The 14,509-nt window shown below is 41.9% G+C and overlaps 1 protein-coding gene across 26 annotated transcripts in view; it reads left to right on the top strand.

The window, feature by feature from the left end:
- The window catches only part of MBNL2 (muscleblind like splicing regulator 2), a 109,843-nt gene that overhangs the window by 6,016 nt on the left and 89,318 nt on the right, over positions 1-14,509 (top strand). For 2 of the 26 annotated variants that reach the window (XM_083800189.1, XM_083800185.1), the window contains exon 1: positions 10,352-10,607. The exons of 14 other annotated variants lie outside the window; for them this stretch is intronic. The gene's annotated coding sequence lies outside the window, so the exon portion shown is untranslated. Of the gene's footprint in view, positions 1-3,766; positions 3,915-8,245; positions 10,608-14,509 lie in introns of those variants that run through there. 10 more of the 26 variants (XM_083800201.1, XM_083800184.1, XM_083800180.1 and 7 more) reach the window with 10 other exon arrangements.

Here is a 14,509-nt window from a genome sequence, read left to right as displayed (position 1 = left end):
CGCAATCCAGCAGAGCGAGGTATTGTGAGTGGCTTCAGTCCGACATTTTCTTGACGTAACCTGTCCTTACTGCCATGAATTAGAGGAAGGGGGAAGAAAAATCAATACTCTTTCTGAGCTGTAAAGCAGCCTCTTGACTAATGGCGTGGCAATAACTGGAGGCCAGAGCTGGGTGGAGCTCAGTACTCCTCCCTGGTGAGGCAGCAGGGTGGGTTGGTAGTCTGAATTGTGGTGATGGCCTGAGGGCTGACAGGAGGATTAGCACGGCATTGTCCTCGCTTTCTAGAGAGTTTACCTCATGCTTCTTTAAAAATTTCAGAGATGATTGAAGCCCTTTTTCTTGCAGCCCTACCAGCGGTGCCAATCCTGCTAGGGCTGGTCCCTGCTGCTGCCGAGTCCCTAGTGGAGGAAGTCTGGAAACAAACTGGGAACGGGGATGATGTCAGTTTGTGGGATGCTGTGCACAAGGCTTTGGGGGTTGAGACAATGAGTTTTCTGAACTGGAGGAATGATTAAAACTGCTGTAGTTCTGCTTTGTTTACATCAGCAGAAATTTGTCAAGGGGTTGTAATTATTTGTTGCTTTCCGCATAAAAGACTGAAAAAAGGAGTAGACTGAAAAAATGGGATATTCTTAAAGGATTTTTTTTAGAGCTGTCAATGCACTTCAGGTTATGTTGTCTCAGAAAGAAATGTTTGGACGTGGCCATAACTAGCAATGTCTGCATCAAATCTTGGTTTCTGAAGGATGTATAAAGGATTCATCTAGAAAGCAAGCACTAATAGCTTCACTTCTTTGTTGTTCAGTTGTCTTTCAGTAGCTGGAAGGGTTTTGATGAGATAGTGTGGCTTGGTGGTAGATATCTTTGTAAAATGGAAGTGCGCTCAATACATACAATATCTGAGGGGACAGAAATAGCAGGGCCCAAAATTCTGTGGACCTTTCTGTGCAGGAACCAGGGCTTTCAACCTATCCTTCTGCCAGCAGTTCAAAGAAGAATCAAAAGAAGCAAATGCAAAAAACACTTGAGTGGTATTCCCTTGTACATGCTGCCAAAAGTAAAGGACCAGATGATCTTGAAGGTCTTTTCCAACCTTAATGATCCTATGAAAGAGATAAAGCTAACATTTCTGTAGTTCACCCACTGGGAACTGAGCATACCTTCACCGCTTTTGTCCAAGGTGCTACGTCCAGCTCAGACGAAGAGCTGTTGCCGTGTCTAGATGCAGTATGGAGCTACCATTATGAACAGGGGCCTGGGCTGAGGGAGCTGGGGGGTTTGAGTCGGCTAACAAGGCTAAAGGACAACTCAGTAGCTGCTTACAGCTACTCAAGGATATGATTATGAAGATATTAAAGCCAAACTCTCCTAAGTAGAGCCTGATGACAGTGAAGGGCAATGGCAACATGTTTTTGCTTTGTAGCTTCAGGTTGGACATTGGGAGGATAGTGCAGCACTGTGGCAGGTCCTCCAGAGAGGCCAATACCTGTCCCCAGAGCTTCTCAGGACTCATCGAGACAGTGTAACAGCTGAACTGGTCTGCTGGTGGTGCGGGTTTTGTTTTCAGTTGGAGGCTAGAGTAGGTAACCCCTCTCAATAGGCTTCTTTTTTCTCACCCAGCCCTGATAGGAGGGCAGAAATCCTTATGTGCTTAATGCTGCCCGAACAGTCAAACCCCAAGTCATGGGCCTGCCAAAGCTGGCTTCACAGGATGAGGTGCCACAGCGATCACAGAGAGGGCAGGTGGACTGTGGTGGAACTGGCCTCAAGATCTTAAGTTCATAAGACTGTATACCGACTGCAGCAAAGGATCTACATAATCTTCATCCTGCACTTTTCCTCTGCAGTCCCCTTTACCTAGTACTCCTTATAAGCCGAAAGTAGCAGGCAGGATACCTTCTAATCTCATTTTGCCTCTACTAATATGTATTAGTGCTAATATTTAATCGTTATTCGAGTTGGTACTAGGGGGAATAGCCAAATGAATGGCTCTGTCAATTTTTTATTTTATTTTTTCTGAGAGAGGAAGAGAAGAGAGTCAGAGTAAGATACTGAAGCAGTAAAGTGCACAGCGTTGGAAAGCTGGATGCTATCCACTTACAGAGTTTTCCCTACAAATAAACTCTCCTTTCTGTCTGTGGACCTCTAGTGAATGAAATACTGTGTGCATTTTGATTTTGAGGCATTCTTTCTGCAATTTACTTCATTTTTGAGGTGGTGGGATTAAATCTGGAAGTATGCTGCTGGAGCCATACTGTCATCAGAGATTAGGCTTTTGCATGCCATTTTATCCCACACCTAGTGCTTCTGCTAGAGGACCTTGTTTCTTGCCCTTCATTACTCCTTGTTTGCTTATTTTTCCTGAGTGAAAGCAATTCTTGTTTCTTCCTCTGTATACAGCTATTTATTTTCTTGGTTTCTGTTAGCTTAAAGTGACATCAGAAAAAATGAAGGTCCAAGATCATGTATATTTATATAGTGTTATGTGGCAGAATAACCAGGCAAAGAACCACATGTAATGTTTTAAAACATTATACAAATGAAAGCATTCTTAGTGCTTCACAGTAACCATACAGCAAGCTGAAACAAATCAACCTTTTTTGAGGTGAAAATTGAAATTTGGTGTAAAACTCATTACTGTTTGAATGCATGTAATTCTGATGTTTAAAGAAAAGCTTGCCTATGTGAACACAAACTCATAGACTTCACAAAACAGAGCTGCCTGCTAACCAAAAGACTAGTTGCTTGCCAGCAGTTCACTTGGCATAGCTTTCTCCTACCTGTCATCCATACTTCACAGAAAGAAATAAAACCCTGTACTTACATACTCCAGGCGTATCCTCCTTGCCAAAGTAATGCTTTGTTAATTACATGGAGTCCTCTACTTGTACGTGTGCGGGTCATTAATTGCTGTAAAAGGGTGAGGGACTCAATCCTGCTCTTACCGATTTTATAAAACAAAAATTATTCAATTGCTTCTCATTCTCTCTGAAGTCTCCTGGAGCTTATTTTCTCTGCTTACAGTGGAGATTGCTTGCTGATTTTGCTGCATGCCCCTGAGCGTCTACCCTACGGGCTCATGCTGTTAAGTGGCAGCTTGTAGGGAAATGGCAGCTAGCGTCACCTGCTAAATAGCAATGGGATATTTTGCACCTACGTCGCAGTAGGGTGCAAAAACAATAGAATAATTTTAACCAATTAGAGTGAGTTGAATTATTTTTGTACTAATTGAAGATGGGGATAACCAAAATGCAGCTTAGTTTCGGTGGCATCTTTTTCCCCTTGGGTTTATAATGGAGTAATAAAGTAGAGCTCTTGGATTTAAAGGATAATTAAAGAGTTCTCATTACATCACTGGTCAGAAAATTTATCATTTGCAGCCATTACTTGAATTATAAGCAGGATCTGGGTTATGTTAGAGGCTGATAACTGAAGCTTCATAGAAGATTAAAAAATACTTGTTTTACCTGCAGAAAATGTAATCAGAATAATTTTTTCAGGTAATTATATGAAATATTATTTGTGTTAATTAGGAACTTTTTAGAGGACAAATCTTGTTCCTGTTTTAACAGCCTGGTAGGTTGGCTGTTACAGGAAGCCAGCAAATCCTAGCTTCTCAGGATAAGAGGCAGAAGTTTAGTATATGCGTCCTCCACCTATGCTCCCTGAAGCACAAGGGGTTTTTCCTATGTCCATGTGACTTTGGGATGAGGTTAGTAGGTTCTCTGACAAGGTGATTTATCAAGTGGTTTCCTCCTGTTGTAGGTTCGAACGGGAGCTACTCCAAATCTGAGGCCAGAACAATAGCTATGGAGGAAATTAGTCATGGAAGGATCTGAGGAGGAAGGAGCATGTTTTTATCAGCAATGGAAGAACTTCCCAATACCCAGTGGTCTCACTAAAGATAATTTAGGTAGTACTGAACAGCGGCGGTTTACACCTTTGCATTGTTTCTGTAAGTCTTCGGTATCCAGACGGAAGACTTTTTATTTCTTCTTAACTGGACATGTTGCTAAAAAAAGTTGGAAGGTTCTGTTCTGATGTGTATTGAGGATATTGTGTACGTTTTTGGATGGGTTTAGATACCTAAATGTATGGCATCAGAAATGACACAGGACCATTTTACATCTGAGATATCTGCATAGGGCTGGCAGATACAACCCAGGCCATACCAATGGCTCAGTCTTTCAGCAGTTGCCACTGTAGCCCGACGGGAACTCCCTAGGAAGTCTAAGAAGGCACTAGATATCAGAGTTCGGGTGACTACAGTTTTGATGTTACTGTTTTAATGCTTCTGTGATTTGGTGTTTCAGATAACTGCAAACAGCTTTTATAGCTGTCATGAATGTTTCTGATGAAACTTTTGTGTAAGACTACATTCTAAGAGCTAGTTAATGAAGGTCATTTGACAGTTTATTTTACCTGCCTTATTATTTTGCCAGTGTGTATTTCCTAGCTTATACAGATAAAGCCAGCAAGAAGTCAGTTGTTTTACCAGTCTTCCCTCTCCTAAAATCCTCCCCTGAAAACCAAAGAGAAAATCAGAAAGAACAACCTAGTCTGACTCCTCTTAGGTTAATTTGGTGTCAGTCAGTTGTTCAGAGGAAGAAAGCGTGAGGGTGTTCAAGGACTGATGATGTTCAGTCAGGGAAAAAAAAAACTGGAACATATTCGGCATAGCTTAGAGAACAAGCTTATGTAGCTTATATAGCAACATAACTGGAACATGCTTATAGCGAGCTGAGGATTTACACCAAAGCTGTAACTGTGCATTGTGAAAATACGTGTTCTTAAACTATATGCTTATGTCTTTAGTTACTTTAAGTTAATTTGAAAATGAAAAGTACTATCCAGCAATGTATCTTAAGAGTCTAAATTCTTAAGTTCCTAATAAAGATTCTTCTATAGTAAGATCTCACCTTTTATATGTTTAACAAAGGAGTTAATAGAAGGGTGGCCATCTCAGGTAATCAATAGAAAGCCATTTTTAGGATATGGACGAATCTCTTAGAATATCTACTTCGGGTTAAGATGAATCACAGCCTACAAATGCCTATTTCTCTCAAGTGACTATAAAGAGAGAGGGGGAGTAGGGTGACTCATTGAGATGTGGTTGTTTATATTTGGCCACATATATTTCAAGCTAAGCACATAAGGCTACATCCAGAGGCAGCTCGGCTCTGCGGTGCACCCAGGATACATGTCTCAAATGTTCAGCTATAAAACCTGGTTGGAGTGTGCTGCAGCTTCTTCTGGCTGGCATGTTCATTACCCATCCCAACTGCAACCACCGTGAGAAGGAAGGGTGCATGCATACTCAGTTTTCTTCCTGATGGGGATGTGGTGTCATCCCGAAATAAAGTCAGGATGCAGGTAGGGTGCGAGCCTGACCCCATTCAGTTGGATCTCATAATATAGACATGGCTTAAATTCCCTGTGCAACCAGCGGGTGGAGAGAGGAGATTTAGAAGGCCTTCAGGAGCCACCTCAGGTTTGGTAAGGTGAATCCTAACTTCTGACTTTGAATTAAAGTGCTTGCTTCTGTCTTTTTGTTTCATATTTCTCTCTGCATAGATGGTGAAACTAGAACAGTCTGTTTTCTTGTCTGTGTATGATCAATTTCAAGGTTTTCTAGGTTAGGAGGAAGTTGGGATGTCTAGGTACTAGAAAGTTAAAGCATTTGATATCCTGGCCTTACAGTTCTTACAAGCATATTTTTAAAAAACAGCTTGGATCTAGCAGCATCCTTTCAGAACATCATGCCTAATTGTGGTCAGTAACTTGAATTTTGCCAGTGCTGGAGATCTTATTTTTGTAACTCAGAAGGATTTCTACCATCGCTTCAGCCCCACTATCTCAGAAATAGTGAGGGATTTTGCAAAGGCTGGCATCAGTAGCATTGTGCATGAATCGGTCTAGGTGTCTAGATTTAAACTCTTGGCAGCTGCCTTGAATTTTCTTTCTGCTGTCATTCAGACCATAGCTTGAATTTTGCTGGTAGTAGCAGTTGTGGGAAGTTACTAGGGGAAGAGTCTATTACTGACACAAGAAATAGTTTTGAAGTTCTTTTCCCCATTGCTGAACTTACCGAAATGTCACTGTTGCCATAGGTCATTTATGCAGGGCTGAAAATCATCTTTCTGCTGTACTCAATATCATGTAAGTTGCTTGGCGCTTTAAATGCTAGTGATATCTATAGTCCATACTTGCATAACTCTGTTTAAATCAAGAAGTTTTGTTGTTTCAAGGATTAGATCTAATAGCTATCACTCAAGAGTAAAGAAGGCAAAAAGAAAAATGTACGTTTTGCTCATTCCAGTTTACTGCTACTTTATTACTTCCAAAGTTGTCCAATTTTCTGCAAAAGTTATATCTACAACCTTCAGAAAATTGTGTGTAAGACTCACCTTCAGCAGTGTTTTTACCTTGAACCATTAATTACAGGAACCTCTCAAACAGAGCAGATGGCATTTCTGTGTTCAGAATGTACCTTTATTTGTTTTTCTTCTCTCAGTTTGACATCTGAGTTTCTCTGCTTCTGTAAGATTTTGTCATATTGCAATTAAATATATAATAGAATGTATAAGGAGGCCTGAAAAATGAAATCCCGTCCTTTTTCTTTGTAACTAATGTGGAAAATGCATGATTGGATGGGCACATCTCAACTTCAGATCAGTCACTCTGGAACTCCTTGCTCAATGTACAGAGCAGGTATTTTTAAGTATATTTTTTTTTCCTTCAGTCCGTGAACTCATGCCTTACTTGCTGCATGCTACTCAAACACCATTTTTTTTAGAAAGATTATGTATTTTCTCTTGAGCTTTTTGATGGGGCTTAGCTGAGGGGCTGACACCTACGACCATTTATTTTCAGCACACCTTAGTGATTTGAGAGGATTCTGATAATTTGACAAGGGAGGAACTGAAATATAATCATCTATACGAGGAACCAGGTGAGCACGTAGCTGCTAGTTTTGCTTACATAATTTAAGAGGATCACCATAGAATGGTTTGGGTTGGAAGGGACCTTAAAGACCATCCAGTCCCAACCCCCTGCCATGGGCAGGGACACCTCCCACCAGACCAGGTTGCCCAAAGCCCCATCCAGCCTGGCCTTGAGCACCTCCAGGGGTGGGGCATCCACAGCTTCTCTGGACAGCCTGTGCCAGTGCCTCAGCAACCTCTGAGTGAAGAATTTCTTCTGAAATCTAATCTAAATCTACCCTCTTTTAGTTTAAAGCTATTCCCCCTTGACCCATTGCCACACTCCCTGACAAAGAGTCCCTCTCCAGCTTTCCTGTAGGCTTCCTTTAGGTACTGGAAGGCCGCTGTAAGGTCTTCCCGGACCTCTTCTCCCGGCTGAACAACCTCAGCTCCCTCAGCCTGCCTCTTGCTCAGAGCTGTTGCTCAGCGTGGGCCTGGTTTGTTCCTACAGCACAGCCTGTCCCACACCTGGAAACGGTGGCGTGGTCAACGTGTCTGTGCTGTGGAGCGGTGCCGCTGAAATAAAGCTGTGCAGGCAGTGGTGAAGCCCAGTGCTTCTGGGCTTTGTGCTGGTAACTTGTCTGGATTTAGTTATTTTTTTTTTATTTTTTATTTTTTTTGAAGTAATTTGGAAGTTTCCTTCTCAGAAGCAAACTAACCCCTCACCAAAGTTCTTGATGTGTGTTGCCACGTTGGTTCATTGAGAAAGGGGGACCGTGGCTGTGTGTCCTGCTGGACAGGAGAGGGCAGGGGACAGGGTGCTGGCACCAAGCTGAGCAACATGGCTGGCCTGCCTTTCCACAGCGCAGGGCTAGCCCCTGTGTGGGCAGAATGGTGGTGTCTGCGCTGCACATCCTCATCCTTGGACCCTGTGTGGTGCTGTGGGGCCATTGGGCTTCATCAGTCTTTTGTCCTTCCCTTGGTAACATCTCTCGGCTCCTGGCCATGCTGGACCCGCTGGTTCCCTGTGCTGGCCGCTCTCTCCAGCTCCTCATCCTGCTGAGACACTTTGCTTCCTTGTTTTAACCTTTTGCTCAACCAGACCCAGGATTCCCAGGCTCTGGCTCTTGCTTTTCTCTTCCTCCCCTTCCTCTAATTGAGACCTCTCCTCTCCTGCCCAGCTTCGTGCCATGTTTTGGTCCCCATGACCTTTCTCACACCCTACTGTGGTGCTGTATGAAGAGTCTGTCTCCTGCACATCCGTGGGGCATCAGCCGAAGGGTCACGAAAGCAACAGGCGAGGTTGTCTTCCTGCTGTCACTTCCAATGTCTGGTCTTTGGCAGATGGGAGCAGCAGTTACAGGGGAAATCCTGCTAATCTCCTGTAACTTGAGCCCATTACATGCTCAGTCGCGCTGTGGGGTTGGTGCCTTTCCAGCCACGTACGGAGGAGGTGGTGGATGCTTGCTGCAGAACATTTTCTGTGATTTACGTTGCAGAGCTCAAAAAGAAAAATAGGAAGGTGTATCAGCTGGTAGGTCCTAGAGCTTTGTCTGACACAAAGATGTTTTCATAAGAATAGCAAAATAGCTATTCTTATTTTCATAAGAATAGCCTTTAAAAATTAAAGTAAATAAATAACAAAGTAAATAATAAAGTGAGGGATCAGCACTGTGCCAAATTTGAAGACAGCCCTGTCAAGGGCGAGTGGGGGGAGCAGAGTTCCCCAGTTCAGTCGGTTGTGAGAACGGCAGAGCAACGTGTTTTTGTCTAGCCTGTCTCAGAAATGGGCAAACTGCGTTTTGGCAGACAAATAAATAAATCCTGCAGCAGATGTCCAGCATGGAAAATTTTAACACAGGCAGTTTGAGTTTGACAGAATCAGGGGAATGTGGAAAATACCAACGAGATGCACCGGGCCACCTCGATAATAGATGGAGCAGGCCAGCCGTGTGACCCGTCTCCGGGGTTCTTCTGAGACTCTTCGGTACCAATTATTTAGGGTTTTTTGTTGTTGTTAAAAGCACAGAATGGAAGGGGTGATTCAGCAGAGAGGGAGGGCTGCCTTGTAGGAGTCTCCTAGGCTGGAGCCAGCAGAAACTTGAAGGAGGGGGAGCTGCGAAGGGACGGAGGAGAGGAGTGCGTCACGGTCAGATGGTGGGGACACCGGTGGCAGTGGGCCAGGGGGCTGAGCCAGGGGTGGCGGTGGTGCCAGGGAGGGGGAGACCCTAATAAATTGGTTGGGAGGTGATGAAGCCCGAAGGAGAGTGTTTGCTTGCAGGATGGCAGGGTAATGGATTTTGGAAAGCGTCATTTCTAATATGCAAAACAGGCGATAGGAAACAATGGGACCTTGGGACGGAACTGCCGGTTGAATGAGGGCTTTGTTTTCCTCTTGTCTATTCATATTTTTAAAGTTTTAGTGGAATTTAAATAGATTTTACGCATTTTTATATAATGGATTGAATTGCATAAACTGCTGTCTAAAGTAGTATTGCGCTGCAATCTTTATCCCCTTCTGGATAAAGATTGACTTTCTGGTTAAGCTCATTTTTGTATTTTTTCTTAATTGCAACTCTTGTTCGATAATCCTTTGCTGCCTTGCTCTCTTATTTAAAACTCCAGCAAAAACTGTGAGCAAATTGACTGACACCAGACCTTGTGTAACGAGTGTATCGATCTGCCCACAGTTTGGCTTGAAAATGGCAACTGGTTTCATAGTCCTTACGCCTGAACCTCGATGCTAACGAACATCAGTTGTGAGCATGTACCACAGTTTGGGGGCTGCTTATGTGTTTTTTCTGCCAAGGCTATTAAAACGTCGTCAGATAGATCGTGTCTTTGTCGAGGAGCATCCCATACCTGTGGTCCATGACAATTGGTCTCAAATATTATGAAAGCGATTGTGTATATGTCGCCGTTAAATGCAGACACTGCACAGTAGGGTTGTGCAGAACTAAAAGGAGAACATCACAGCCTGAATCGGAGTGCGTGTTGGCTGCACGTTAAAATAAGGTGCGGATTATTTGCCTTGAGATGCACGGCAAACCTTTACAAACAAAACGGCATCGCTGCAGTTCTGCGATTTCACCAGTGCTGTTTGTGCACGCGTTTATGCCCAGCAAAAGCTCCTAAAACCCTCGTGCAAAAACATCGCCGAGCTGTCGCGGCGATGGAGGGGAAGGGAGTCGCTTGCGTTTGCCGCATGTGGTATTTCATGGAGGGGATCGCTTTACCTCCTCGCCAGCACAACTCCTTTCCTGGGCGAGGGAGATTCCCGGTTCATCAGTATGGACGCATTGTTTTTACACGTTGGAAGCGCTGTGTTGCTGTGTCAATCACCCCGATACAGTCGGTGCGAGAGCGGCAGGGCTGACGATGCGGGGTGTGATTGGCTGCCATATGCTGGGAGGGCTCTGGGAGAAGGAAGGGCTGCAGTCCTTCAGCAACAGAGTTTAGGCTGTGTCTTTGCTTCATCATCTGAGGGAAAAATCCCCCGATAAGGCACAGGGCTTCCCGAGAGCCAAAAAAAAAAAAAAACAACGGGGGGGGGGGGGGACTGCTAAGCGTTTTGTGGGAAAATTATTCATTGCAATGATGAAACGGGAAAGGTGCGGCTGTTTGTTGGTAGCAGAGGTTTCTGTTCCCGTTGGAAATGTGCCGAATAGACAGAGCTGAACAAGGTAGGAGGATCATTGTCTTTTATTGAATGTTTAAAGAGTTTGCTGCAGTGTGCTGCATACCGTATGTGTTGCCTGGGGGAGTCGGGGAAACAAGATTTCTCCGGCGAATACCTGCTGTCGGGGCGCAGTATGCGGATTTTATGCTAACTTGTTTTCCAGGGGAGTTCAGTCACAACATAAGCAGCTCTTTTCAGAAATAGACTGTGAGTATATGCATATTAAAAATAACGCGAGCAAAAATAAAGAAATAGGTCAGTGTGTTTCAGAAGTACGGCACCCTAATTGGATTTTTAGCTGGGCTGCCGCCTGGCAGTGCTTGCCAGCTCTAATAAAGAGAATGAGTCAACCTTGGAAATCTGCGAAGTTTATAGCAGATATGTTTGAAGATTTATGTGAATTAGAATGGCTCTTATAAATAATTCCCTATCGGAGGCTTTAACTAAAGCCAGGACGGTCTGCCTGGGGCTTGAAGGAGCTGCACGGTGAGATTACAGTATTTTACTCCATTACAAAAGTCTAGGCATTTTAGACTGCGCAGTGATTCCTTGTGTTCCCGAAGGCAAGCTGTTAGAGTTTTTCGTATTGTAGTTCAGTCGAGCATTTCCCCTGCCATTTCCAGGTCTTTGTCTCGGCAACAAAACAGGACCTTTACGTGAAAACAAGGAAAACAAGGTTAATAGTACGTACTGCAATTATCTGATCTTTATGCATTTTTAATGAGAGAACACACAGCTAGCAGAATAATTTAATGAGCAGGCTGGCTTTCGCAGCAATGATTTCACTGCTGAGACGCATCAACTTTCTTGCTGAGGAGGAGCCTCGGGAAGCAACGGAGAAGATTTATGTTAAGTGCTCTGGAGAGTAGGAAAAGGATTATTTAGACAGAAGTCCATAAAATTTTGGAAGGATAGAATTATTATTCATTGTTATTACTTGTTAGGTGTTGGAAGCAAACTTTACCATTGTATTGCTGGAAGGGTCTGAGGACATTGCCTCATCCTGTGACGTGCTAAAACCTCCTCAACTTTCTTAGACTGCCATATGCACTGATGGCGCTCAGTACCAGTCAGGATCCCACCCAATTAGCTACCCAAATTACCATGCTGTCTTCAGCTGTGTTGATAGCAGTATCATCATAATACATAACAAAGTTTAAAAAATAAAAGTTTCTTTATGAAGATTAACAGTTGGTGAAACAATAATACCCTTGAACACTATATATAAATATTTGTATTCAGATAAGATGTGGGTAAAAAAAAAATCAAGTGTGTGAGCTAAGGAGGACTGAAGATCAATGTCTCCAAGAAGAAATAACGTAAATGAACCTTTTACTGAGCAGAAAACTTTAAATGGTGTTTTAAAAAAAAAAAAAAAAGAAACCTTTCAATTTAAGCTAATTTTTAATGGCTTGCATTAAATAGGTCCTGCTAGACCAAGTTTCCACCTTGTCCCACCCCATTCATCCCCCACCTTTTCAAGGAGAGGTACAGGACATGGGCTCAAAACTTTTGATGTCGTCACCCAGCTCCTCACAAATGACTTTGTTCTGAGGAGGTTGATTCGAGTTCCTTGTTACCTGGCTAAATGCTTGCTGAAGACCTGGAGCTGGGATGCTGGCACATCTTCAGTTTATGAATCAGTAATTTACAAACACCGTGCTCTTCTAAGTTATAGCAACCTCGTGTGTCTTCTGAGGATTTCAAGCTGCTAACAAGAGAAACATATGTCAGGATGTAGAACATTATTATTAATGGAGTATGAATATGTACATTTCGCTGTTGCTGTGAATGTTCAAATGTAGTGTTTGTGTACACAGTATGCTACGCATGTGAAGCAAAGATTGATAATTAGAAGTCAAATAATCTTATTCATGTTATGAAGTATGAGGTTTTTTTTACTTTTTGCAAATAAAACTATTTTCATGCACAGCTTTTACACAGAAAAAATTTCAGCCTCATTTTTCTAGACTGCCTTTTTCAGATGATTTAAGTGGCTGTTTTTTTTTTTTTGTCTTTGAGATGGCACTGTATAGAATTATCATTCTTATGTCTAACTGCCAAAGTGAAAACTTGCATTTATCACTCAATCAAACAGCTTGTAACAACAGACCAGGTGCAATACACAATCAGTCAACGAAGGGATTTAAAGAAAAATCTTGCCTGTTCAAGGTACGCTTTTTTTATGGTGGGTTTTCATCTTGGAGGGCAGAGATGGTAATAAATACTCTGAATTTATGTTCTTATGTAAATAGTTGGTAATAAAATTATTTTGGGCCAGATTCTGGTACCTCTTTTCATTTAATATCTTTTCTGCTTAATTTCTCTGCGGATTTCATCAGAGCTATTTGTGCAGTAATATCTTACTGTGTTCAGTCTGTCTTTTTTTCAGGGTATAAATTACTCAGTATTAAATTAGTTTTTTCATTTTCCTAAGATAGTATTTATTAGTGACTTACTAGTCCTGGAGTATAGGGTGTGATTACAGATTGTTTATAAAGGGAGATCAAGTTCTTCACTTGTAAGCATGTATTTTACAAAACTCTAAAATAACCATAAGCTAAAAATATTTTTTTCTGAGCAAGAAAAATAGTTACTAATATTATATAGGATTTCAGGCACTCAGGTCTGGTAAGTCATCTCAGCTGTGGATGAATGTTATTCTCTGTTGCTCTCAAGTATGTCAGGAATAAGCTGCACTGTGTTTATTTGTAAAAAGCTCTGTAAAATGTTCACTTTTTATAGTACTGAGAGATGAGAAAAAGACTTAGTGTTCAAATTAAATTCCTCATTAGTAATTCCACATATGGTTTTATTTCTTAAATTGTTAGTGAGACACATTGCTAAGGTTTAAATTTCAAATAACAGCTATTAATGATATCTTGCTCTCAGAGTTACTGGAAATTTCTTTGACTTTAAGGACTCTTTATCTTTCAGAGAAGAAATGCTTTTTTTTAAAGCTCAATGACTTTCTACTTTCTTTGTGAGTAAAAACACATAGCTCTTCACACAATCCTAGCAAAAGAGAATATAATCTCTTACTTTAGAATTTATTAGTGTGTTTGCTTTTTAAAACCAGTTTCCAGCCTTTGGTTGCGAAGCTAATTTGATGTGTTGTGTTTAGCATAATGTGTTATGGTTAACTAGTGTGAACTAGTGCTATGTAACCTGTCTGTGAAGGCTGAAACGATAGCCTGAGGAAAATAAAACTCATTTTAAGAGGGTGTCAGTGGTGAAAACTAGTTCAAATAATAGTAGTATTATCTGCCTGACTAATTAAACTAATCTTACAGATTACGCAGTGACAGTTGTTGGTTATTGATGTATGGAGCCCAAAGTCTCCTTTTAAAAACAAACTTTTCAGCTCTGTTTGGGGTAGAAGATGCTTGAGGAGAAAGAAATGACGCATCATCTTCCTAGAACTTGCCGATGTCTTAATCTCCCCATGTATGTGTGTGTATCTATATCTATAATAAGGTAGATAAAATTTTTAGTTCAGTATTTTGGGCACGCTAAAAAAGGAAAGTTTGGGACTGAAAATTCAAGAGCGTACCCGCCAGGAGATTAAATGTAAAAATCCTTGTCACTAATGCAAAGAAATACAAAGTACGCAGAGGGCTTTTTGTGCTAGCGCTTCTTACTAAGGCTGTTGAGAGATGCCAGTGTTCAGCTGGCTGCTGTTACGGAACACCTGTAGGATTCCTGGAGGTGTAAGTCTGGCAAAGGGTCTGGTGGGCTTGTGACACCGTGAACCTGACAATTCAGAGCTCAGCTGTACTTCTGGTAAATGAAAGAGACACACATGTTTTTTTCCTTCCCTCCTATTTTCATATGTAGATGTATGCAAACAAACATGTAATACACATAAAATTATCATCGTACATTGTTGTGATTTTTGAAATACAA

Source organism: Anser anser (assembly GCF_964211835.1).
Source record: "Anser anser genome assembly, chromosome: 1".
NCBI classification, from domain to species: Eukaryota; Metazoa; Chordata; class Aves; order Anseriformes; family Anatidae; genus Anser; species Anser anser.
This window is presented reverse-complemented; position numbering and strand designations above follow the sequence as displayed.